At 50.7% G+C, this 25860-nt stretch overlaps 2 long non-coding RNA genes across 2 annotated transcripts; one reads left to right on the plus strand and one right to left on the minus strand.

Annotated features, from left to right (window-relative positions):
* Nucleotides 1-451: 451 nt before the first annotated feature.
* Nucleotides 452-9255, minus strand: LOC112545642 (uncharacterized). The gene is made up of 3 exons (XR_012906330.2): nt 4393-9255; nt 3417-3963; nt 452-2799 (listed from the first exon to the last, which is right to left on the minus strand). It is a non-coding gene; the product is annotated as an uncharacterized LOC112545642 (long non-coding RNA).
* On the plus strand, nt 8538-24643 carry LOC112545641 (uncharacterized). Its single transcript, XR_003089177.3, has 3 exons — nt 8538-8653; nt 13853-14074; nt 23384-24643. It is a non-coding gene; the product is annotated as an uncharacterized LOC112545641 (long non-coding RNA).
* Nucleotides 24644-25860: the final 1217 nt, after the last annotated feature.

A 25860-nucleotide genomic window follows, 5' to 3' on the forward strand; every position in this document is an offset into this window, starting at 1 on the left:
AGCAGCAGTCTAAAAACTAGAAAACTAAGGGTGTGTCTACACTACCCCACTAATTCGAACTAGCGGGGTAATGTAGGCATACCGCACTTGCAAATGAAGCCCGGGATTTGAATTTCCCGGGCTTCATTTGCATAAAGCGGGCGCCGCCATTTTTAAATCCCTGCTGGTTCGAACCCCGTGCCGCGCGGCTACACGCGGCACGAACTAGGTAGTTCGAACTAGGCTTCGTTCCATGAGGAGTAACGGTAGTTCCAACTAGGAAGCCTAGTTCGAACTACCTAGTTCGTGCCGCGTGTAGCCGCGCGGCACGGGGTTCGAACCAGCAGGGATTTAAAAATGGCGGCGCCCAGCTTATGCAAATGAAGCCCGGGAAATTCAAATCCTGGGCTTCATTTGCAAGTGCGGTATGCCTACATTACCCTCCTAGTTCGAATTAGGAGGGTAGTGTAGACATACCCTAACAGAATATTGGGAATCATTAGGAAATGAATAGTTAATAACAAGGAAAATACCATATTCCCTTTATATAAAGTCATGGTTCGCCCACATCTTGAATACTGTATGCAGATCTGGTCACCCCATCTAAAAAATGTATATTGGATTTGGAAAAGGTACAGAAAGGGCAACAGAAATGATGGGGGGTAAGGAACAGCTTTCATATGAGGAGAGATTAACAAGACGGGGACTTTTCAGGTTGGAAAAGAAATGACTAACGGGTAAAAGGGGATATGTTAGAGGTCTAGAAAATCATGAATGGTGTGGAAAACCAGAATAAAGAAATGCTATTTACTCCTTCACTAACATAACACAAGAAGCTCACCCAATTACATGTATAGGTGGCAGATTTAAAACAAATTATTTCTTCACAGTCAACCTGCGGAACTCTTTGCCAGGGGATAGTGGAAAGGCCCAGACTATAACAGGGTTCCAATATATATTCAAATTTTAAGGCTAACCAGTGTCCCTTAAATGACTTGACACAGGATGCCAGAATGTTAATATTAGAGTTAAGTGGATCTAATATTTATTTACATTTTCTTTCTTTTATATAGGAATTAGATACAGTGCTCCTGTCAGCTGATAGCTAACCTTATTCCCCCCCCCAAAAAAAAAACCCTGTAGTTTTTCAGTGCTTTAGTAGCCCTAGAAAGAGGTGATATATACAGGTGCCTCTATATAAAACCATGGTACACCCACATCTTGAATACAGTGTACAGATGTGGTCACCTCATCTCAAAAAAGATCTCTTGGCATTGGAAAAGATTCAGAAAAGGGTGACAAAAATGATGAGGGGTTTGGAACGGAACCCATATGAAAAGACTGGGACTTTTCAGCTTACAAGAGAGGAGACTAAAGGGGGATATGCTAGAGGTCTATAAAATCATGACCGGTGTGGAAAAAATGAATAAGGAAAAGTTATTTACTTATTCCCACAGTATAAGAACTAGGGGTCACCAAATGAAATGAATAGGCAGAAGGTTTAAAACAAACAAAAGGAAGTTTTTCTTCACTCAGCGCACAGTCAACCTGTGGAACTCCTTGCCGGAGGATGTGGTGAAGATCAGAACTTTCACAGGGTTCAAAAAGGAACTAGATACATTCATGGAGGTTAGGTCCATCAATGGCTATGAGCCCGGATGGGTAGGAATGGTGTCCCCAGCCTCTGTTTGTCTGGAAATGGGTGACATGAGAGGGATCACGTGAGGATTACCTGGTGTGTTCCCTCCCTCTGGGGCACCTGGTGCTGGCCACAGTGGGCAGACAGGATACTGGGCTAGATGGACCTTTGCTCTGACCCAATACGGCCGTTCCTATGTTCTTATGATATATGGGGCGGGGAGGGTGAATACAATTGGTCCTCCTCCAGTTTGCTGCTTGGCTTGTACTGAGCATGCTCAGTAACACTGCTGAAGTCGCTGTCCTCAGTCTGCTCCCACCCATGCTCTCACTCTTCCCCCTCCCTCATCATGGCATGCACAGGTCAGCCCTTGCCTACCAAAATCTCAAATGGCGCCCCTGCCAACGGCCAGATGTGGGGAAAGGGAGCTATAAGCAGAGCTCTGCCTTAAACAAGGGCATTGCGGTGTCACATCCATCATTCCGGGCAGGGCGGGGTGGCTCCGAGAAGAGCTGGGGGGTCTGTGCTACACTTAGCTGGGAGCGGGATGGTGCCACCTTGAAGGATGCTCTAGAACACAAGCCAGTTGTTCCTCAGCTGGTGTGAACTGGCCTGGCTCCACTTCATGGACTTCGGGTGGTGTTACGCCCCATTTACACCAGCATAAGCGAGAAGAGAACCAGGCACACGGTCCATGTGGAGGACGGAACTTCCTGACCGCCAGAATTTGTGGGCGGTTCCTGCCAGGGAGCATTGTGGGTTGCAGGACTTTGGAAGAGCTGTTCATTGCGACTGAGTTGGAAACCAAACCGTGGTGGACCACGCTCGTGGAACACGAGAGCACTCTCCCTGTGAGGGCCTCATTCCTTTGCTACTAATGTAGCACCACTGTCTGACTGGGTGTGCGAGGGTATTTATGGGATCAAAACTGGGGTCTGGGTGGCTCTGGTTGGCACTTCTTGCGTGATACCCCTGGGGATGCACACAGAGCGAATCTGCAGCTATTGGCCAAGAGCTATTTTAATTGGTTAATTTCTCTTGAATAGCTGATCAACCAGCAACAGCGGAGCAAATATATCCCTGGTGGGCCTCCAGATGAGTTCAGCAGTGTTCCACCATTGACGTCACTTTTGTCCACTTGACACAGGCAGAATGAAGACAGCTTCCAGCTGGCCACCATGCTAGAAGGAAGAAGGAAAGGGGGCTAAAAGGACCATTTATCAGTCATCAGAAGTCACTAGTGCTCCTGGGCCTTATTACTAGCCATCTCCCATGATGGAAAGTTCCCTCCCCCCCCCCATCTGTAATGCCAACGGGTGAAAAGAGACGGTTGTCAGGGTCTTGAATGCACTCACACAAAAATGATACGAGGCAAAAACACCCTGTTGCCCATCCGCTAACACTTTTCATAAAACCATCACCCCCCAAGTGATCTCTCAGTTCTTGACCTCACAAGAAATGTGCGCCACCCCTTCAAAAGATGAATTGGGGAGCTTAAATTCATAACTTTGCTAGAGGCAAAAAATCATGGATTGAGCAGAGAAACTGTATTTATGACATGACAAATGATCTACAACCTAGTAACCTTCCTTTGACACTAGAGGAATTATCTGCCCACTTCACCTTGATTGGGCTCTTGCAACATGTATTGGTTGCTTTGCTTAACAATCTGTTCCTTGTATTTAGCTGTTTGACAGTCTGAATGCCTCTCCCTGACTTGAAGAAGAGCTCTGTGTAAGCTCGAGAAACGTGTCACTTTCACCAACAGAAGCAGGTACAATAAAAAATATGATCTCACCCGCTCCGTGTCTCCGCTCCTCTAAACAGCCGCTTTCCGGAGGTAAGGGTGGGTTCGAGTCATTTTGTAACAGCTTGGGGAAAGTTTCAGCATTGTCCAAGTGCCCCTGTGTTGACATTTTTAACCAAAAGTCTTCAGGCTGAAAATGACTTTTTATTTACTGATCATGCCTCTATTTTTTAAAAATAGTTGAAAATGGAAAAAAAAACCACCGATTTTACATTTCACAAAAGTTTTAGAAAGGTTGAGTTTTCAGCCTGATTCGGGACAGGAAAAACTTCCCAGAAATCTAAAAAATGTCCACAGGATGGGGAAGGTATTTCTCAGACAGCTCTGCGTGCACATGCCTGTCCGTGCCGGAATCAAGAAGACAGCCCTGTCCTTTTCATCCAGCGTTTGGTGCCTTCTCCTTCGTTCTGCAGGCCCGTCGCTTCGGCCCTTTCATTCAGCAGAACACAGGTGCTGAATTTTGGTTTTGCCAGGGGGGCTCCTCTTCATATCCCCCCCTGCCCGTGCGAGCAGCTGGCGGGAATTTAGGAGGAAGATGCTGAAAGAGAACAGGGCCTCAGGGTAGAGTGAAAGCTGAGTGGGGTTCAGGTCTGGGTGTCCACAAAAGATTCATTTGGCCCTATGAATGCTGATCATCCCCTATTTTTTTTAGGTGGGTGGTTGAGCCCCAGAGCAACGATGGAGTTGGTGCCTATGAACAGACTTGTCGACGGGGAGGAAGGAGACAACTCTCTTGGGACTTGAAGGCCCGGGGTGCTCAGCTGCCTGCACTGATCATGCCCCTATTTTTTAAAAATAGTTGAAAATGGAAAAAAAAAAAAACCCCCCGCAGATTTTACAGCTCACAAAAGTTTTTGAAAGGTTGAGTTTTCAGCCTGATTCGGGACAGGAAAAATTCGGGCTGATCTGGCCCCGCCCCTTCCACATGAGGCCACACCCCTTCCAGCAGCACGGAGCCGGAGCCTACCTTGCCTCAGGGCCGTGGAGGCCGTCAGCTCTGCCACCTAGGCAACAGAAACTCAGTCATGGATAGGAACAAGCAGCTACAGCTCTTCTCCTCGTGGACTGTCCCCAACCTGGCTGGAAAAGCAAAGACGTCTGAGTCAGAACCAACCCTTCTCAGCCAAACTGGCTGGGCGTTCGAGTCCTACCCAGCGAGGGCTGATGACAGACCCGCACTCCAGCGATCATTATGTGGACCCTCGACTGAAAGGACCAGCAAACGCAATATACTTCTGGGCATTCACCTTCCCTACAGCCGCGATGACCCTCGACAGGCGGGGGCAGCCGGTCCCTGACACTCACATTGAGTGATGAAAGTTGTTGCTTTGGAGTTTAACTGTCTGAGCTAGAGCAGCCAGCGGCTTTGATTGATTTATAGAACCGTACGAAACACGAGTCAAGTGACATGGGGACATCCCTTTGAGGAGGCCTTTTGTGGCTGGCCCAGACACCAACAGAACAGTGAATCTGTGTGTGCGTTTGCGTGTGTGGCTTCTTTTTATAACACAAAGCACACTGGACCCTTTTTTAGACACAGTGGCTAAAACTGACCTTTTGAAGATCAGGCTCGAGGCTGGGTTTCAAAGCCTCTGCCTGGACGAAAAGTGGAGAAAGGAAAAAGCAAAATTCCCATGCTACTCCTGCATCTGCCTGGGAGCAGCAGCCTCGTCCGTTTTGTGTTTTTCGGCTAGCGGCTGTAACAGATGTGGCCTGCGTTTTCAGAAGTGGCTCATGATTTGACAGGCCCCACTTGAGGCCTGTGCTGGTCTCCAGAAGGTGCCGGACAGCTTGACTTCGCAGACACAGGCTCGGTCGGGTGTGAAAGGTGTGGAAATCACAAGGCCCTTTAGGAATGCTTGGCCTAGATTTGTAACAAAAAAGGCACTGTGTAACGGGGTGAAACAGGAACTGGAAACTGAGGAACAAACCCCTAGTCTCTTATGTGGGAAGAAGTCACAAGGAAAAGTCTTGCTGCCTCTTAGAATGGGAGCAAGGGTGAAACACTTAGTAAAAGAGCTCTGTGTGTGTGTGTGTGTGTGTGGTCCTGAATCCTTATCTGTGACCCTAACCACTAGGCAACAGTACAAAGAGCAGCTAGAAAAGCCAGGTTCCAGTGAGAAGTCAAATGTGAATGGGAAAACACTCCAGGAATGAATAAGTTCGAAGCTGAAGGATCTAGGCAGTTATATAGTATACTAGCCAATTAGCCCGTCATAAGACGGGATTTTCAGGTCTCTCCTCCGCGTCGGTCTTCTCTCCTGAGCCTCCGGTCACTCGCTCCGTCTTTCTCTCTCTCTCTCTCCCACTCCTACTGCCTCCTCCCCTCTCTCTCAGCTCTCCTCCGCCTCCTGCCTCTCTCTGTCTCTCTCTTTCTCTTCTCCTCCCCCTCCTGCCTCTCACTCGGGAGACAAAATGGCCATTTGGGCACCACCCTCCCCGTGCTGCATGAGGAGCGCGGAGCCCAAACGGCCGCTTGTGCCACTTGCTCCCACGCGGCAGCCTGGATAAGCAGCACAGAAGTCAGCTGAGTGCCACGGCAGGAGGCGAAGGGGGGTGGGGCAGTGATGTGCAGCGTGATAGCGGCTCCAGGTCCCGCCCCCTGGCCGTGAACATCACTGCCCCGCCCCCTTCGCCTCCTGCCGTGGCACTAGGCTGACTTCTGCGCCGCTCAGCTGGGCTGCTGCGTCTGGGCCCCACACTCCCCATGAAGCATGGACCACCCAGAGGGAACAGCCAGCATTTCAGTAACAGCGCCGCCTGGAGGGAACAGCCAGCATTTCAGTAACAGCGCCGCCTGGAGGGAACAGCCAGCATTTCAGTAACAGCGCCGCCTGGAGGGAACAGCCAGCATTTCAGTAACAGCGCCACCCGGAGGGAACAGCCAGCATTTCAGCCACAGCGCCCCCCCAGAGGGAACAGCCAGCATTTCAGCAATAGTGCCGCCTGGAGGGAACAGCCAGCATTTCAGTAACAGCGCTGCCTGGAGGGAACAGCCAGCATTTCAGTAACAGCGCCGCCTGGAGGGAACAGCCAGCATTTCAGTAACAGCGCTGCCTGGAGGGAACAGCCAGCATTTCAGTAACAGCGCCGCCTGGAGGGAACAGCCAGCATTTCAGCAATAGTGCCGCCTGGAGGGAACAGCCAGCATTTCAGTAACAGCGCCGCCTGGAGGGAACAGCCAGCATTTCAGTAACAGCGCCGCCTGGAGGGAACAGCCAGCATTTCAGTAACAGCGCCGCCTGGAGGGAACAGCCAGCATTTCAGTAACAGCGCCGCCTGGAGGGAACAGCCAGCATTTCAGCGTTACAGACTCTCAGACACTGGGCTATTATATATATGATAGGGGGACCTCTGAATCCTGACATCTCAGAAAATCATCACTGGTTTCCTCTCCATAAACTTCCAGTCATAGAACCATAGAATCCGAGAATTGGAAGGGCCCTCGAGAGGTCATCAAGTCCCGTCTCCCACCCTCAGGGCAGGACCAAGCACTGTCTAGATCATCCCTGATAGATGTCTGTCCAACCTGCTCTTAAAATGATGTAGGTGAACATTTAATGTATCTAATTTAATAAGAAGCTGATCGTTTTAAGTGCAAATTGTGTATATTGGATCAATTCAATCCCAGGGATCGGCTTTATTTGCCTGTGGTTTTCAGTACTGGGCCAAACTTAATGCCTTGGTGTATTTCCCCTGACTTCAGAGAAGTTATGCTAGAGATCAGCTTGGCTTTTAGGCCTTGAAGCCTATGCCAAAGGGATATTTTCCTACTTTGAATGTAATGAGTCTGGGCAGAGTGATTCTGGTTTTGCAACCTGGAAACATTCCTGCATATTTTAAGGAAGTTTTGGTAGTTTCCATGCTGAAGAAACCATCTGTGGCAGTGGATGACATGGCAACTTTTCGCCCAGTTTCTAATGTGTGCACGCGCGTTTTCACGTGCTTGTGCACTTGCTGTACCTGTTCTAGTTTGATTTTTATTAAATCAGGAATTATTAAGTCAAATTTAGTAATTTCAAAATAATGTCCTAGTGTAGACATGGCCTTAAAGACTAACAAGAACATATAGAATTATGAGCTTTTCTGAGTAAAACCTACTTCCGCAGATGAATTGGAGTGGAAATAGCAGAATCCAAGATATATAAAACTGCAAAAGCAGTTACCTGTCAATTGTAGAGACCATGTTAATGAAGCTAATCAAGTAGGCTGGATAACTACCATTCATAGCTATTGATGTGAAAATGCAAATGTCAAAGGCAGGGGGAATTGGCTTTGTAGTGTATTAACCAGTTAATATCCTTATTCAAGTCCAGGTTGACAGTGTCAAACTTGTAAAGGAATTCCACACTGCAATTAATCTTAGACCTTTTCTTCATGGAGCCTCTGTCTACACAAGATATAATTTTGCAAAGGATGCAAATCTGGCCGGGATCTGACAAAATATAATTTCCCAGTATCCCATCTCCCAGCATACAGTAAACAAAGCAGTGTGTTAATGAAAAAGATGATGCAGTTTTAGTTTCCTTGGTGTCATTAGTCTAAGCCATTTTTGATTATGACCTCAGATTTGACTGCTGCATACCGTGCCATGTTTCGCCACCGAGAAGGCACGGTATGGGCTGGATCCAAAGCCCATGGACAGCAGGTAATGCAGGCAAAGGAAGGCACAGCCTTCCCAAAATTGCCTACACACCCCAGCCCTCGGGAAGGCTGGGGCTGCGGTGCAGCAGTCCTGCTCCGTGCCCACCAGGAAGGGCTGGAGCTGGGGCCGAGACCAGGATGGCAGCATGGCAGCCTGGCCCTCTGGGTGACCAGGAAGGATTGGGCTGGGGTGGGCGGGGCTTGGCTCCAGGGGCGGAGCCTCAGGTGGAAGGGGGTGGAGCTGGGGTTCGCCTTCCCCAGCTGAGCCTTCCCCGAAAGCCCACTGAAGTTTGAACCAAAGAGCTAATTCCCTGAGCTGAGCACTAGAACACATTTCTGTCATTTGTGGCTCAGACACAGTGTGGGACATGCAACATACATGGAACCGACAGAGAGTTACACACAGTTAACACTCTGGGGAGCTCCCGATCAAATTCAACCCTGAGGTAACCTAACGCATTTTGTGCTAGGAACCAAGCTGGCTCCGCAAAACGTTCCATCCCCTGATATCACTTGAATGTGACCGACAAAGGAATCGCAAGTTTCATAGATGCAACTCAGGCTCAAGGCTGCTCATGGGTGAGGTGGGTGTCTTCGGACTTTTTGCTTAACCGGCTTTACATTTGCTTTTCTTAATCAAAAGGGGTTTCAACCTCGCACATGTTGTATTGCAGAAGTGACCCTGACTTGATCGAGTGTGCCCAGGAAACACCTTTTGCACTGACCTGATGTTACATGCCGTTTTCCCAGCCTATTACTACGCTCTGTGAGGTGCGTTCACACAGCAGGGCTAAAGTCAAATTAAGATACACAACTTGACCTACATCAGTTGCGGAGCTGAAGTCGAAATAGTTTAATTCGGCTTTTGGCGCTGTCTGCACAGCAGGAAGTCGAAAGAAAAACACCTTTCCTTTGACTTCCCTTATTCCTCATGAAATGAGCATTACAGGAGTCCTCCCGCTCGACATTATTTCAAAATAAAGGCTTGTAGTGTAGACACGCACTATGTTATTTTGGAATCACGTCAGTGATTCTGAAATAACGCTGCTGCGTAGATGTACCCTGATTGTCTTCTTCTGTGGACCGATAAATCCCCTATGAAATCTGCCTCCCAAACATGCTTCAGTTTTATTGAATAAAGCCAAAGTTTCCAAGGAAGGATAGAGATTAAAAAAGCTTGAAAGCAAGCAATCCTTTCTATGGCACAGAAGGTTTTCCACACTGCTCTGTTTCCTGAATCGTCAGTTAAATGCAGGTGAAGCCTAGACTGTCAGCTACATTTTTCGCTGTGCTCAGACTCTTCCTGCCGGTAAAAACACAGCCATTCATATGGATTTCAGCGGAGCCTTCGTCCCTGTGCAAGTTCGTGTTTGTGTGTGTGTGTTAAGATACTCAGATCTTTGGTTACTGAAAACAACACAAGGGCTGTGTCTACACTGGGCCACTTATTCCGGAAAATCAGCCACTTTTCTGGAATAAGCTGCGAGCTGTCTACACTGGCCCTTGAATTTCCGGAAAAGCAACGACATTGATCTGTACAAAATCAGCCGCTATTCTGGAAAAACTATTCTACTCCCGCTCAGGCATAAGTCCTTATTCCGGAACACTGTTCCGGAAAAGGGCCAGTGTAGACAGCCCAGTAGTCTTTTCCGGAAAAAAGCCCTGATCGCGGAAATGACGATTGGGGCTCTTTTCCGGAAAAGCGCGTCTACATTGGCCACAGACGCTTTTCCGGAAAAGCAGCCTGCCCGTGTAGACGCTCTTTTTCTGGAAATACTTATAATGAAAACTATTCTGTTTTAAGCATTTCTGGAAATTCATGCCAGTGTAGACACAGCCATGGATTCTTCAGCTCTTCCCTTGAGAGTTTGCATGCTGGAAGGACGGGCAAAGAAGGGAGCCAAACACCTAGGTACAGCCAGTATATACCAAGGAATATTTGGTAGAGAGAATCAAAATTTCTGCACAGTTTTCCCATCTTTGGTCTCTGAGACCTCCCATCCTGGGTCTGCCATGGCAGATGCAAGGTGCTTTGCACAGCTCCACGCGGCCAGAGCTGCTCCATCTCTCTCCATGTTTCCACCCCAAACTTTCACCTCCCAGAACCTGGTTCCTTGTGTGATTTCACAGGCTGGAGTAGGGGGAGATTAGGACACCAAGTCCTGAAATGATCTATCTGCCTTTGCCTTTGTGTTGCAACCTTAGCAAGGGCAAATATTAGTTTACGTGAGTTTTGCTGTCCAACTTGCCTGACTGCCCTGCATAGTCGTCTTTGCAGAGATCAAAGGCCTTCTGCGTACTGAGGAATACCTTGATGGTCCCCGAGAAGTACATTGGCTGGCAGCCCCCTGCCCTCTCTCCCTTCTCTCTCTCAAACAGCCAACATAAGAACGGCCACACTGGGTCAGACCAAAGGTCCATCTACCCAGTGTCCTGTCTGCTGAAAGTGGCCAATGCCAGGTACCCCAGAGGGAGGGAAAACAAACAAAAGAAAGTTTTTGTTCCTGCAGTGCACAATCAACCTGTGGAACTCCTTGCCAGAGGAAGTGGTGAAGGCTAGGACTTCAATAGGGTTCAAAAAAGAACCAGATACGTTAATGGAGGTTAGGTCCATCAATGGCTATTAGCCACATGAAAAGATGGGTGTGCTTTTGCTTAAGCTGGATATTCAACATAGATGAAGCGGCAGATTGGGAGTAAAGACTTCAGGTCCCAGCCCGGGTTCCACCACAAACCCCCTTCAACAAATCATTCATGCCCAAGTGCCTGCTAATTTTGGGTGCCTGTTTGGGACACCTGGGCCTACTTCTCAGTGCTGCAGAAGACCCACCAACTCAAGTGGAGCTCAGCACCTCCGAAAGCCAGGCCCTCAGTCTCTCAGGTGGACAACCCAAACAGAGCAGGCCTCCCTGCCACGGGCGCCTCCTGCTGGACACGCAGGGAAGTAGTGTTTCAGCTCTGGGGCGCCCCCTTTGGGCTGGCATCTCCCCCGCTGGTACCTCATTTCCTCCACCTCTGTGTGAGGACCCACGTCCCTCCCGGCCCGCGGCGTGTTCCCCTCTGGGTACTGCCCTGCCACAGGGCCCCACACTCCAGGTCCTCCCCCTCAGGGAACCCCCAGTCCTAGGCCCACCTCGCCTCAGTGACCCACGGCCAGTCACCATCCAGCCCCGCCTCAGGGGCACACGCCAGCCTGACACGGCCACGCCCCACCGGCCAAGGGTGGGGACCTGCTGCCTTCTCCTGCCCTGGCTGCCTCCCCACAGCCCCAGTCCCCTCAGGCCTTGAAGCCTGGGAGCTTGCCTGGCCAGAGCTCCCCAGCCCTGCCTGCCTGCCTGCCCCAGCCCTGCTCTAAGGCAGGAGGCCTCCAGCTCCCCTGGCAGCCAGGTCCCTCCTGCTCCACACCCAGCCCGAGAGTGAGTCAATGACTCCTCTCCCCCCCAGGAGGCTCTATTTATACCGCCCCCACTGGGCCCTGATTGGCTGCCACCTGCCTCCACCTCTCCAGCCCTCTCCCAGGCTGGGTTTTGACCCTTCAAGGGCCAGTGCAGAGCAGACACAGGGGGAGGGATAGCTCAGTGGTTTGAGCATTGGCCTACTAATCCCATGGTTGTGAGTCCAATCCTTGTAGAGGCCATTTGGGGGAAAAAGAAAAAAAAAAATTTGGCAAGGATGGTACTTGGTCCTGCTGTAAAAGCAGGGGACTGGACTCAACCTTTCAAGGTCCCTTCCAGTTCTAGAAGAGAGGCCATCTCCATTAATTTACAACTGTGGCTCTTAACTTCTCCCTTTATTTACCCATCTGGAGAAGAGGTAAAATGTCACCTCCTTCAGTTGATGCAGTGAGATTGAGATTTAGCCATAGGGTTACCAGATGGTTTGAAAAAAAATACTGGACATACTTGGTCTCAGATGAGGGGATTGGGGGGAGTGGGGCTGGCTGATGGGGAACTGGCGATTGGGGAGCAGGGTTGGCCGGGAGGGAGTCGGGGGCATGGGGCTGGCCAGGGGAGATCGAGTGGGTGGGGTGGGGGGAATGGCCAGCGGTAAGCAGGGCTGGCCGGGAGAGTGTTGGGGGGAGTGGGGCTGGCGGAGAGATATCGGGGGGAGGGGGTGGAACCGGATGGCAGGAAGCAGGGCTGGCCGGGAGATATCGGGCGGGGGCGGGGGCGGGGGCGGGGGGAGAACCAGCCAGCAGGAAGCAGGGTTGGTCAGGGGGGAGCAGGGCTGGCTGGGAGATATCGGGGTGGGGGGGCAGAACCGGCTGGCAGGAAGCAGGGCTGGCCGGGAGATATCGGGGGGGGGGGGGGGGAACCAGCCAGCAGGAAGCAGGGTTGGTCAGTAGTGGGTCAGGGGGAGCAGGGCTGGCTGGGAGATATCGGGGTGGGGGGGCAGAACCGGCTGGCAGGAAGCAGGGCTGGCCAGGAGTGGGCCGGGGGGAGCAGGGCTGGCCGGGAGATATCGGGGGGGGGGGGGGGAACCAGCCAGCGGGAAGCAGGGTTGGTCAGTAGTGGGTCAGGGGGAGCAGGGCTGGCTGGGAGATATCGGGGTGGGGGGGCGGAACCGGCTGGCAGGAAGCAGGGCTGGCCAGGAGTGGGTCGGGGGGAGCAGGGCTGGCAGCAGGAAGCAGGGCTGGCCAGGAGTGGGTCAGGGGGAGCAGGGCTGGCCGGGAGATATCGGGCTGGGGGGGCAGAACTGGCTGGCAGGAAGCAGGGCTGGCCAGGAGTGGGTCGGGGGGAGCAGGGCTGGCCCGGGTGCACTCAGATCCCAGGGTGCTGCCCGTCCCGCACATGGTCCTGGCAGAGCTCACAGACGTGTTTGGCCCCGGGGATTCCATCCCACCCCCTCCTCTACTGCGTAGCTGGGTACTGCCTGGCAGCGTGAGCGTGTCTACCAGCCAGGCAATAGGCAACTTCGTACTGATACTCCTGATAATAATAAAAACTTAATTAGAAAATACCGGACATTTCTATGTCCGGGATTTTCTCAGTTTGCTTCCCGGACAGAAAGCTGAAATACCAGACTGCTCAGTTCAAAACCAGACACCAGGCAACGCTACTTCGCCATGGTCTTAATATCTGAAAAGTGTGTTGTCTGCATTCACTTTTCAATCTACTGAGAAGGCTTTAAAAAAAATGAAAAACTCCAGCCATGCAAGTGTGGCCAGGAGGCTTCCCAATCAGGCCGATTCTGGTCTGTTGCTAAAGATTTTGGCAGCTGCCTGTTGGGGGAGTGATTCAGCTCCGTTCCTGGAAATGGCAGGGTGGGAAGTGCCCATGGATGATGTGACTGTTGCTCTAGATTGCAGGGGAAAGTTTGCTATGTTTCCATCCTGTTTCAACACCCGGAGATTGGCCAGGCCTGTCCTCCCTGTAAAATCCTCCTCCTGTCTCTGTGATCTGGCTTTTTGCAGGAGGCCAAGAATGGGTGCTGGGTGCTTTCATAAATGCACAGATATTTAAGGCCACAATGGATGACTGTGATCCCCTAGTTTGTGCTCCTTTACAACACAGGACCTAGAACTTAATTTCAGCTTCCAAGCCCATCGCACTGGTGAAACTAGAGCAGATGTCTTAGAAACCATCCTGTCTTGATTCGAAAAACTTGCAGTGCTGGAAAGTGCACCGTGACGCTTGGCACATTGTCCCAAAGAGCAATTACATAATTGTGAAAACCGCACGCCTTATTTCGAGTCGGAATTTGTCTAGCTGCAGCTTCCAGCCAGGCCTTGATCCGGCCTGGTATTTCCAGCACCTGTTCTCCAGCCTATTTTTATTTCACAGACGGCGCCAGAGGAGGACTGCCTGGTCAGAACTATGGCTTGGATCCAGGAAGTAGCTGAGCACCTCCAGACTCCATTGACTTCCACAGATCTCCTCGCATGGGTTACTGCTCATCTCTTTGAGCAAGGAATTCACAACCTGGCCTGTAGCTTAGCGTGCTGATGTAGAGGAGACCGAATTACGTTAAAAGAACTCTGTCAGCACCGAGGCTGGACTTCTATGGTGAGTCTCGCTGCTTTCTACGCCTGCCTTTGTTGTTGAGTGCCTTCAGCTGGGGCTGGTCCTGCTTTGGGCAGGGGGCTGGACTCAATGACTCCTGACGTCTCTTCCAACCCTCTGATTCCATGATTCTACAATGAACGCGCCTGGCCCTGTACAAAAAGCATTCTAGCCTTCAAACCATAGCCCGCCTTAGGTCGAAATGCCATTTCTGAAAAGGGCGTGGTGAGGATTTGGGACCTGGGCATTCTGGATCGGGCAAACTCAGCTCGCAGAGGACTAGAGCCCATACTGGGCTTGAGTCAGTTTTGGGCCGGGCCGCTGGGTCTATTGACTTGTTGCTCAAGTCACTGCTTTGAGCAGCTTTTTCCTCGTTCGCTTTGTTCCCTCCTGCCAGCGGCGGATATAGGGCGGGCCCCGCGCTTCACTAGGCCCCGCGCACGCGCTACTACCTGTCGGCCGTGGCCGCGGCACATGCGTGAAATTGTGCTGCCCTGGGCCCCGCAAAACTCTCATCCGCCCCTGCCTCCTGCCATTTCTTCTCTCCGGTTTGCGTGAATGAGCTCCCACCTTTAAAAGAGCCATTGTTCTAAAGTTCAGCAGCTGACAGCTCTAGTTAGATTCAGGCTTAGTGGCAGGAAGCACCGAGTAGATTTCAAATATAATAGATACCTATCCTGTAGAGCTGGAAGGGACCTTGAGTACAGTCCCCTGCCTTCACAGCAGGACCAAGTATCATCCCTGACAAAATTACCCCAGATCCCTAAACAGCCTCATCAGGGATCAAGCTCACAACCTTGGGTTTAGGAGGCCAATGCTCAAACCACTGAGCTATCCCTCCCCCCATGTGAGTATCTAGGAACACACCTCCACCTTGGCCACATACCCTGCCGCTCAAGTCCTGGGCATCTCCTGAGTTCCAGAAGTCCAGCGATGGCCAATACCGGGATGCATTAGCTCCCGCTGGTACTTTTCGAAACCTCCAAGTCTTCATCTCCCACTGCAAGCCAGAATTTGATCCCAGCTCCCCAGAGGGGACGGGCCATTGCATTCACTAATTAGCCCACCCACACCGGTGGCTCTGGCTTTCTGGAGCCACTTACGATAACAATGTGTGTCAGCTGTGACCAGGAAGAGGAACCACAACCCATCCCTGGTCCCGTCAATTCTTGGCCTCTCTGTTGGCCTGCTTGCCAGAAGGCTGATTGCAATGTCGATATCGGGCACGCGACTAAGATAGCTGGTTTCACCTGGGCCACCCAGAAGCCAGAGGATAAGACGAGGTGTAGCTGCTGCTGGGAGCTAGGGTTTCATCGCTCTCTGCAAAGCAAAAGTATCCCATTGCCAATGTCATAACGCATCCAAACTCCCCTGCACATTGGCTGGTTTATAACATTCTGATCTGGAATGTTTCACCCCGGCCTTTCCGCAGCAGGGAATGTTGATAACACCTGATCTATCCACCTGCCTCTTCCTGCTTTACCCTCATGCTTTCGGAGAGACAAGGTGATATGGCGGTGGAGGCATCTATGCTCCCACCTTCTCTGAGAGCATGGAGAAACCATTGGGGCAATAGGCCTTCTTTTCTCTTTAGATTGCATGTTGTGCGAGGTGGGGTTGGCACTGTGGTGTTTGCCCCGTTCCTGTCACAATGCGATGCCCGTTCCTCAGGACCATCACAGATTTGTCAGCACGCTGAGTTTAATAATAATACGTTGCATCTCCGTGGTTGCTGAGAGTAATCGAGACCCTTCCCGAAGGTGGGTAAAGTACCATTATCCTCATCGAAGGAGAGAGAAACTGAGGCACAGGTGATGCGGCATGCAGCCCCTGCTGGATTCAGGCCTCCTAGCCTTCCGGTGCCAGTCCCTGAGACCAAATGTTTGGTTTTGCTCCTTCTTCGCCAAGAATTAAGCCTACATCACCATCCCCGAAAAGGCATGCACATGGTTTGGAAGCAGACTGGGGAAAGTGAAGGGCATGCAAAGGGAAGGGAGGGTTGGCAGGCTGCCTTTGGCTCACACAGCCAGGCCATCCTGCGGGCAGCTGGCACGCCCGGTGCAGTATGATCTCACAATCCAGTCCGACCACTGCCTGAGCTCAGAAATGCCTGGGTTCTCCTGGCTCTGGATTTCTCTCTTCCATCAGTCATGTGATAAAGAGCACGGCCATACCGGGTCAAACCAACAGTCCTTCTAGCCTCGTACCCTGTTTCCAGCAGTGACCGAGGCCAGATGCGTTAGAGGGCAGTTACTAAGCGATCCATCCCCTGTTGGCCTGTCCCCACTCTCGGCCACCAGAGGTTTGTAGACACATAGAGCACGGAGCTGAGTCTCCAACTACCGTGGCTAGCATCCACCAGTGGACCCTGTGTGCCATGAACGTATCATTGTAGGACTGATCGGTGGCTCCCAAATCTACTCCTGCAAAAAGGATGCCTAAAACCAGACCATCAACCGTAGCCTAGACTGGAAGCCAAGAGAGAATCTGTCTGTACAGACCACTAGACAAAGTGGAAGAGTTGTTAACTCGAGTCCCACGACTTGAACTCGAGTATGACTTAAGTCACCGAGGTGACTCGACTTGGGTTCATTGTTTGTGACTTGAGACTTGCTAATTTTGTTAAATCGACTTGGTGAAAAAATTGTCCGAAAATGCCGATATTGATGGCTTGTACAAAAGTGACTTGACATTTTTTAAATTAAGACTTGAGACTCGTCTTGGGACTTGACTCAAAAGTGACTTTAGGGACTCGAGACTCGACTTGAGACTTGAACTGTAGTGACTAGAGATTTGACTTGGACTTGACAATGATGACTTGAAGACAACACTGCAAAGTGGGGGCGGAAAAAGGATGGGAACAATTTGTTCACTTTGGGGGTACATCCAGACTGCAAGCTTCTTTCGAAAGAAGCTTTTTTGGAAGAGATCTTCCTAAAAAAGTCTTCCAAAAAAGAGCGTCCATACTGCCAAAGCGCATGGAAAAAGTGATCTGCTTTTTTGAAAGAGAGCATCTACACTGAATGGACGCTCCCTCGCATTTCAGCTGTGATTACTGTGGATAAAACGGCCACCAGGGCACCTATGCTTTTTCCTGGAGGCCTCTTCTTTCGAAAAATCTCCCTCTTCTGCATCCACACATGCTTTTTTCCAAAAGAGCTCTTTCAGAAAAAGAGTTCTTCCTCGTAGAATGAGGTTTGCCGATGTTGGAAAAACCCCTTCGTTCTTTCGATTGTCTTTTGAAAGAACGCAATAGCAGGTGGGCGTAAGTGAAGTTTTTTCAGAAAAACGGCCATTTTTCTGAAAACCCCCCCTGCAGTCTAGACGCACCCTGGACCACTCCAGCTGTCCAGATAGAAGGGCGAAAGAGACAGTGATCGTTTGGGAGTGGGAGGGAGGGAAGATTATGGTGTGTAGGCTGATCCCACAGAGAAGGGACCCTACTTTTACCATGCCTGCCTCTGGGAGATGGAGTCGGACACAGTACGTGTAATCAGCATTGGCACCCTTCCTATTTACCATTTACATCCTCAAAGAGCAAAGCAACGCAGGCCGCATTGCGCAAGGCGCTGCACGAATATATCGTTCACAATATTCCCGCCCCCCAAGCACAGACGGTCTAGTGGCCTGATCTTTGAACAAGGCAGGGGCAGGACTGTGTGTGCCATGGGGCATGGTGACTGTTGCGTCCTGGGAAGGGCACACGTAGCTACCTGCACACACAGTTCCCTGGCTGGGGGCAGTTGCACGCCTGTTTAAAAACCAAGCCCCAAATGTTCCTACTAGCGAAGGTGGGTGTGTCCAGAGAGGTTAAATAGAAAGCCAGCTCCTTGCTCAGAAATCCAGTATTCAGTCCACGGGGCCCTGATAGTCAAGTCTCCTCTGCCTTGCGTGTCTAAATAGGGGTGGGAAACCTAAGGCAGATTGCCTGGATGTGATCCCCAAGTCTCAGGGCTCCCCCCCTCTGCATTGGGGAGTAAATGCTGGTGCTCCAGCCCCCCCCCCCCCACAGCCCCTGCATGAGGCTGGAGCCCACAAAATCTACTAGCCTGGGCCCCCCTAGGCTCTGGTGTGGGAGGGGTTAGGGGGTGTCTTTCTTCTTCCTCAGATGGGGGCCCCATCAGTGTGGATTTACTTTTTTTTTTTGCTTCTCACTAGTGTGCGGCCCCCGACTGATTTTTCTGTGGGTCAGCAAACGAAGTTCCCCACCCCACTCTACATCGTCTTTGCTCCCCTCGCTCACCTAACCCTTCTGTCACTGGAATTTCCCATCAACCTGATCAGCTTTTTCAGGCATAAGATGCTGGGGATAAAGCACCGAAAGCAAATCAGCCAAATGGCTTTCGTGATAACATGGATTTTTTTTCCCCATTTTAAAAAAAAAACCTCCCCCAACCCTGAACATGTTGGTTTTCCCCACCATTTTTGACGGGAAATGTGTTTCCCCTGCCACCTCTAATTATTATCCCCATTTTAAAGATGGGGAAACTCAATCATAGAGTGGTTGTGTGATAAGCCCAGAGAGACACGGCGGCAGAAATAGGAATAAAGCCAATCTCACAATGCCCAGATCTATACTGAAATCTTCTTCCCCCATCCAAAGACTGTGACAATGGTGGCGATATCAGTCACCAAGCGGTAACCGGCGATAACCAAAGGTTCTTGGATCAAATTCTTCTCCAGTTTAGTGCCACTGAGTTCAGTTGAGCATAGATCAAGGAGGAAGTTGGCCCAGCTTTTTTAGCTGCACTTCCTCTGAACTCTTTGATCCTGCAAAATCATGCAGGAACTTGCCTAGATAATCTTTTCTCATGAAAATCTGAATGGCTCCTGCCCCTGGGATGAGACAGAGGCCAGGCCTACATGAGATGTGGCAGGTTGGGTAAGGGACGCAACTCTGGATATGTAAAATGTGTAGCTGAAGTCGGCTTCTCTTGCCGCTGTCTTCAAAGAGGGAGGCCAATGGGAGTAAACACTCCCATTGGTTTCCCTTACTCCTCGCGACTGCCAGGAGTACCAGCGCTGACTGGAGCTGCCCTCAGCATTTGATTTAGAGGGTCTTAAGTAGACCCGTGAAATCGAACACCAGAAACTCAATCTCTTGTGAGACATGGCCAAAGAGCTGTTACCCCAAGAACAGCCTGGTTTTACTGGTAGGTGCTCTCCACCTTAACGCTATCTCAAGGCATTGAGGACGGCAATTTAAATGGTTCTCATCCTAGCCAGAACCCTAAACTGCCAAGTTACTGAATAATAAATCACCTTAAAGTTAATCAAACAATTCGGGACCTTGGGAATGGTCCCATTTGGGTTCAGGGGAAAATCTGCATCAACTTTTGCTTGGTCTGCACCAGAACTAAATGAGTGGTTCTAACAAGAGGTTCTAACCAAAGGGAACAACCCACGGAGAAAATAAGACAAGCGAGGGAGCTGTGAGACAAACCGAGACAGGACATGAGAGAAAGAGACATCACAACAAAGGGGAGGGAGAGAAATCGACAACCCCGTCAACCCCTGTTCTTCTTCCTCCAGCCGTATGTATGTGTGTGAGAAAGGCTGCACCTGGACCCCTGTGTATTGCAATCGTGACCTTCTGCAGCCCAGACCACTTGTGGTTTCCTCCCCTCGTCTCACCTCTGCCCACAGAGACACAGAAAGCAATGGTACTGAGATGAGACACGGCTGCAGCCTTGGGAACTCAGACACCAAGCATCTCAATGTACACTCGCACGATTTTACCAGGGTTGTGCATCCGGCAAAGAAGGAGGAGCCTTTTGTGTGTCTTCCTACTCACTGCCCCTCACAGTGGGGAATCAACTGATCCACCCCTCTTCTTCCTCCGTGCGGTGGGGCCTTTACATTCTTCTGCCGTGAATTAAACCATCTCCCATCCCCCTCCAGGAAATAACATGAGCAAGAATTAAAATGACTCATGCACTCGCTCGTTGTGGGCATAGATTAGACTTTTAGCAGAGTTCTCAGCTCTGCTTCACACAATCCGGCAAACTTCATGAAAAAGCGACTTAGAGCAATCGGAACGGTGCCAAATTCCCCCACTCCCCCCAAAAAAGCAGCAAAAGTTAAAATTCAGGGCTGTCACTGCCTTTCCAAAGCAAAATGAAATTGGAGAAATTGGAGAGGGTCCAGAGAAGAGCAACACGAATGATGAAAGGTCTAGAGAACATGACCTATGCAGGAAGGCTGAAAGAACTGGGTTTGTTTAGTTTAGAAAAGAGAAGATTGAGGGGGGACATGAGAGCAGTTTTCAGGTATCTAAAAGGGCGTCATAAGGAGGAGGGAGAAAACTTTTTCATCTTGGCCTCTGAGGATAGAACAAGAAGCAATGGGCTTAAACTGCAGCAAGGGAGGTTTAGGTTGGACGTTAGGAAAAAGTTCCTACCTGTCAGGGTGGTTAAACACTGGGATAAATTGCCCAGGGAGGTTGTGGAATCCCCATCTCTGGAGATATTAAAGAGCAGGTTGGACAGACACCTGTCAGGGATGGTCTAGACAGTGCTTGGTCCTGCCGTGAGGGCAGGGGACTGGACTCGATGACTCTCGAGGTCCCTTCCAGTCCTAGTGTTCTGTGATTCTATGAAAGCATCCTCCCCAAAAGCCACTTGGACATTCATTTCCCCACAGAACCGGGCAACTAGATTGAATCTGCTGGCTTCTCCAGAGGATTCTTAATGGTGTCCGAGGCTTTTGTGCCGGTTCAGGTCAGACAGGGTTAGTGGGGACCATAAGTTGAGGATGGCCTATGTGCCATGGGCCGGCGCTCTCAGCTCACTTCCTCGCGGACAGGTCACAGCATCACTAGAACTACCTCCCCCTCCCCCCAGCCTGGAAAGTCTCCTCACAGAGGTGAGGAACTCTATGTGTCATGGCTGCTGATAAACCTCCTTGACCGCAGAATTGGCTTGGGTTGAGGCCCTGTGTGGAGAAGTTTCCTGACCAACAAGAGACACCAGACCCTAGGAATCCATCACCTTTCACCCTCACTAATGTCACTAGAAATGTGGGTAAATAGCAGCGTTCCAGAGAATGCAACTTGGAGCCATTGCGAAGTCTTGTCATTGTGTCTGGTACCATCTTGTCTCGCTCTACACCATGGCTACGTCTAGACTGGCATGATTTTCCGAAAATGCTTTTAACGGAAAAGTTTTCCATTAAAAGCATTTTTGGAAAAGCACGTCTAGATTGGCAGGATGCTTTTCCGCAAGAGCACTTTTTGCAGAAAAGCGTCCATGGCCAATCTAGACGCGGTTTTCCGCAAAAAAGCCCCGATCGCCATTTTCACGATTGGGGCTTTTTTGCGGAAAACAGTACTATGCTGTCTACACTGGCCCTTTTGCGCAAAAGTCTTTCGGAAAAAGACTTTTGCCCGAACGGGAGCAGCATAGTATTTCCGCAAGAACACTGACGATCTTACATGAGATTGTCAGTGTTCTTGTGGAAATTCAAGCAGCCAGTGTAGACAGCTGGCAAGTTTTTCCGCAAAATCAAATGATTTTGCAAAAAAACTTGCCAGTCTAGACACAGCCCATGAGTCTTGTTAGAACATCAGAACGGTCACGATAGGTCAGACCAAAGGTCCATCTGGCCTAGTGTCCTGTCTGGCTGCAGTGGCCAATGCCAGACCCCCCAGAGGGAGTGAACAGAACAGGGATTCCTCAAGCGATCCACCCCTCTCAACCATTCCCAGTCTCTGACAAACAGAAGCTAGGGACACCATTCCTACCCAATAGCCATTGATGGACTGATCCTCCATGAATTGATCTAGTTCTTTTTTGAACCCTGCTCAAGTCCTGGTCTTCACCACATCCTCCGGCAAGGAGTTCCACAGGTTGGCTAAGGGCTGCGTGAAGAAGTTCTTCCTTTTGTTTGTGCTAAACCTGCTGCCTAATCATTTCATTTGGGCCATGTCCAGACTCAGGGGTTTTTTCGGGAAAAGTAGCCTTTTCCCGAAAAAACTTCCCCTGTGTCCAGACTCAAGCCGCGTTCTTTCGAAATTATTTCGAAAGAACGCGGCTTTTCTTTCGATGGCGGTAAACCTCGTTTCATGAGGAAGAACGCCTTCTTTCAAAAGTTCCTCTTTCGAAAGAAGGCGTTCTACAATGTAAAGAGGCCGTCTTCGAAAGGGAGCATCCAGACTCGCTGGGTGCTCTCTTTCGAAAAAGCGGATTTCCTCTATCGAAAGATCCGCCTGCAGTCTAGACGCGATCTTTCGAAAGAGGCTCTTTCGAAAGAAGCCTGCAGTCTAGACATAGCCTCGGTGACCCTTCATTCTTAAGTTATGGGAGCAAGTAAAACATGTTTCCATATTGATTAAAGTCATTTGTTTATCTATTGGAGTCTTCCTCTTCTCAGAGCGCCCGCTGGCTGAGGCTTAGCCCTCACGTACTACAATGCACCCAGTGTGCCCTACCGTCCTGGGGGAACTTGTTCCATTTCCAGCAGGCAATCCACGTAGGGTCTGTCGTGGGCGGTTTTACAGGCCCTGCTCTTCTGAGGGCAAAGCAAAATAAAATATTATTCCCAGTCCCAAACGTACAAAGCTCTTTACAGTATGAGGACTGAGTGGCCGGATGGTCTCTGTCTGCCCCACGGGGCGATCACGTTGGCATGCGTGGCAGGGAGAGGAATACGTTATTCTGATTGAGATTGGCACAACAAGCATCCCAAGGTGGTTGTACCAGGTGCAGAGTTATATGTTTGCTTGCCATCGAGAGCACAACTGGTCCTGTCCCGTGGCATCAAAGGCCTTTCCCCTTCATCCAGCGCTGCTGGTGCTGCATGAGCTGTGAAGATAGGCTGGATTATTCCTTCGGAGGAGGCTCCATTCAGTGATGGATAGGGCTTCCCAGCCCATGCGCCGCACAGGGATCCTCTATGTCAGCTGCTGGCTGAGTTTATTATTTCAGTGGTTCCCAACTGCCGCTCTGTGGACCGATGCCAGGCCGTGCACCACTGGCTGCTGGGCTGCGGCACGCTGCCAGGTCACGCCCATGCTGGCTGCTCTAGGACCGGGGCTGGGGTATACCCCGGGCGCATGGCCGGCGAATGCCAGAGCTGAAGCTGGCTGTTTGCAGCAGCTCTGGGGGCTGGGTCTTTGACTTTATGCAAATATGTGACTTAATTTGCATAATGAATATGCAAATGTGTAAATAAGATGTTACCAGTCCGCCAAAAGTTTATGAATGGGTTTGCTGGTCGGCGGTATAAAAAAGTTCGGGAACCAGTGTATTATTTGATGCCAAATTGCGGCTCCCTTTGACAACCATCTTCTTTTCCATTTCTTCTTCCTCCGAGGGTTACCAGCCTTCCAGGATAGTCCTGAAGTCTCCAGGAATTAAAGATCCATCGTAATGAAAGATTCCGGCTCTCTCCACCCGCAGCCTCGTCATCATGAGTTGTTATCAACTTTCTCCAGATAATTAGGGCAAGGCATAGCCGGAATGGGGATGGGGAAACCTTCCAGGAAGACTCAGGTACTGCAGGAAGTGGTGTTACTTACTCAGCAGCATGTTGTTTTCCTTTTGAACAATGCCTCTTTATGTGGCTAGAGCAGGGATGTGGCCTAGGTAGGGGTGTTGGGGGAAGGAGTCTGTAAAGTGGTGGGTGTGCTTTCATCTTACCACCCCACTTATGTGGAACTGTTGTCCAATATGGATTGCACCACGTCAAAAAGATCTTCAAGTCAAATTAAAATCTATAGGCTCACTGTGCATACCCTGCACTGGGCCAGGAGGGCTTACTGCTTAGTGGGTGGAGGAAGTCCCGCCTCCCAGCCACACTGGGCATGCTCCAAGGTCTGGGGCAGTATAAAAGGGAGCAGCTCCGCTTAGTCTGGGCTTGCTGCTGGAGAGGAAGGGCCCATTCGGGGAGCACCAGAGGTGGACCAGCCCAAAGCCCCGATGACGGGAGCCAGAGACCCGTGAGACCATATTGAGCTGCCAGAGCTGGTGGAGCCGCAGGAGAAGGCTGGCACTGTGGAGTCTGATGACACAGAAACTATGTGGATCACCCCGGGAGGGTACACAAGTGGTATCTCCCACCCGAGTGAGCTCAGCATGTTGTGGTGGGATTCCCTGCTGAGCGAGTGGAGGTTCAATCCCCCTCTGACAAGGCCCTGGGTTGGGGCCCGGTAGAGTAGAGTGGGCCCGGGCCACCTACTGGGACTGCTGCCCCAAGTCCCTGAGACTCTAGCCATTACACTGTGCTGCCAGGAACCCTAGCGCTGTATTACTGACGCTTACTGACTCTATCCATTAGGCTGTGCTGCCCTGAATCTAAGACTGTGTTACAGACTGTGACCACTGGGTAGCGCTGCCTCAGGACGGGGCGTACTTACGACGCGACAGTCACATGTACCAGGCAAAGCAACAATCCTCATCTCCCACCCAATGGTATCAGAACCTCTTGCTACTTATTATGGAGAGTCTTTCGCAACAATGGCTTGTGCACAGGCATTAGAGTGTGGTTGTTCGTAGCATGCTCCCATCCTAGTTCTCAAAACCCAGGGTATGTCTAGACTGCATCCCTCTGACGGCAGAGGGATGCAGATTAGGCAGGTCGACATTGCAAACGAGGCAGGGACTAAAATATCCCATGCCTAATTTGCATAAAAATGGCCGCCGCGTTTTGTCGACTCAGCACTTTGTCGGCAAAAATCGGCAGTCTCGAGGGGGCTCTGTCGAGAAAGAAAGCCTTTTTCGACAGATCCCTTATGCCTCCTGCAAGTCAGCAAAACGTGTCATTTGCAATGTCGACCTGCCTAATCTGCATCCCTCTGCCGACAGGATACAGTCTAGACATGCCCCCAGAGACTCAGCGCAGGAAGACACCGATCGAACTAGGTCTTGTGTGGCCCTGGCATTGCGGCGTCCGAGCACACACAAGGAAGTGTCAGAGACATGCCTATTCCTAGAATGCAAGGGGAAGCCAGACATGCTGTTGTTCGATGGCAGGTTCGAGAGGTGACTCGATCCATCTGGTGTCCCTCGGAGAAAGGAAATCCAGCCCGAGCTCAGTAGCGATTCAGTGACACGGTGGCCCGTGAAACGTGAGAAGGAAGTGAGGAGGGCGGGGAAGAAATTTGAAGAGCACGTTGCCCAAAGTCATAAAAACACAAGAGAAATTGCTGCAGGGCAGTGCTGAGTCTCAGCCACAGAGTCTCAGCTGTGGTAACACGCCCCTCCAGTGGGTCTGCTAGAAAACCGCCCAGTCTTGACTTGTAAATTGCCAGCGACAGACAATTCATCGGGATCCACCTCCCTGTGCTTAATGAGACTCATGGTGAATCATGCCTGCCTTATTTCCAGCCTGAACGTTTCTAGCTGCAGCTTCTAACCACTGCATTGTGTCAGCCAGTGGAGGGAGAACATTTCAGAAAGGGGTAGAAGCGATCAGCACCCCCAACTATCCACCCCCATCTCCAGCTGAGACCAAGAACAAAGCCGTGGCACACAGAGCCAGCAGCTGAAACCCCAGGCACTGACTCTATCCATTAGGCTGTGCCACCCTGAACCTCACGTCTATGTTATTGACTCTATCCGTTAGGCTGTGCTTCCCTTTATCTCATGTCTGTGTTAATGACTCTATCCAGTAGACTGTGCCACCCTAAACCTCACCTCTGTGTTATTGACTCTATCCATTAGACTGTGCCACCCTGAATCTCATGTCTGTGTTAATGACTCTATCCATTAGACTGTGCCACCCTGAACCTCGCGTCTGTGTCATTGACTCTATCCATTAGACTGTGCCACCCTGAACCTCGCGTCTGTGTT

Source organism: Pelodiscus sinensis, chromosome 10, assembly GCF_052426305.1.
Source record: "Pelodiscus sinensis isolate ZL-2025 chromosome 10, ASM5242630v1, whole genome shotgun sequence".
Classification (NCBI taxonomy): domain Eukaryota; kingdom Metazoa; phylum Chordata; order Testudines; family Trionychidae; genus Pelodiscus; species Pelodiscus sinensis.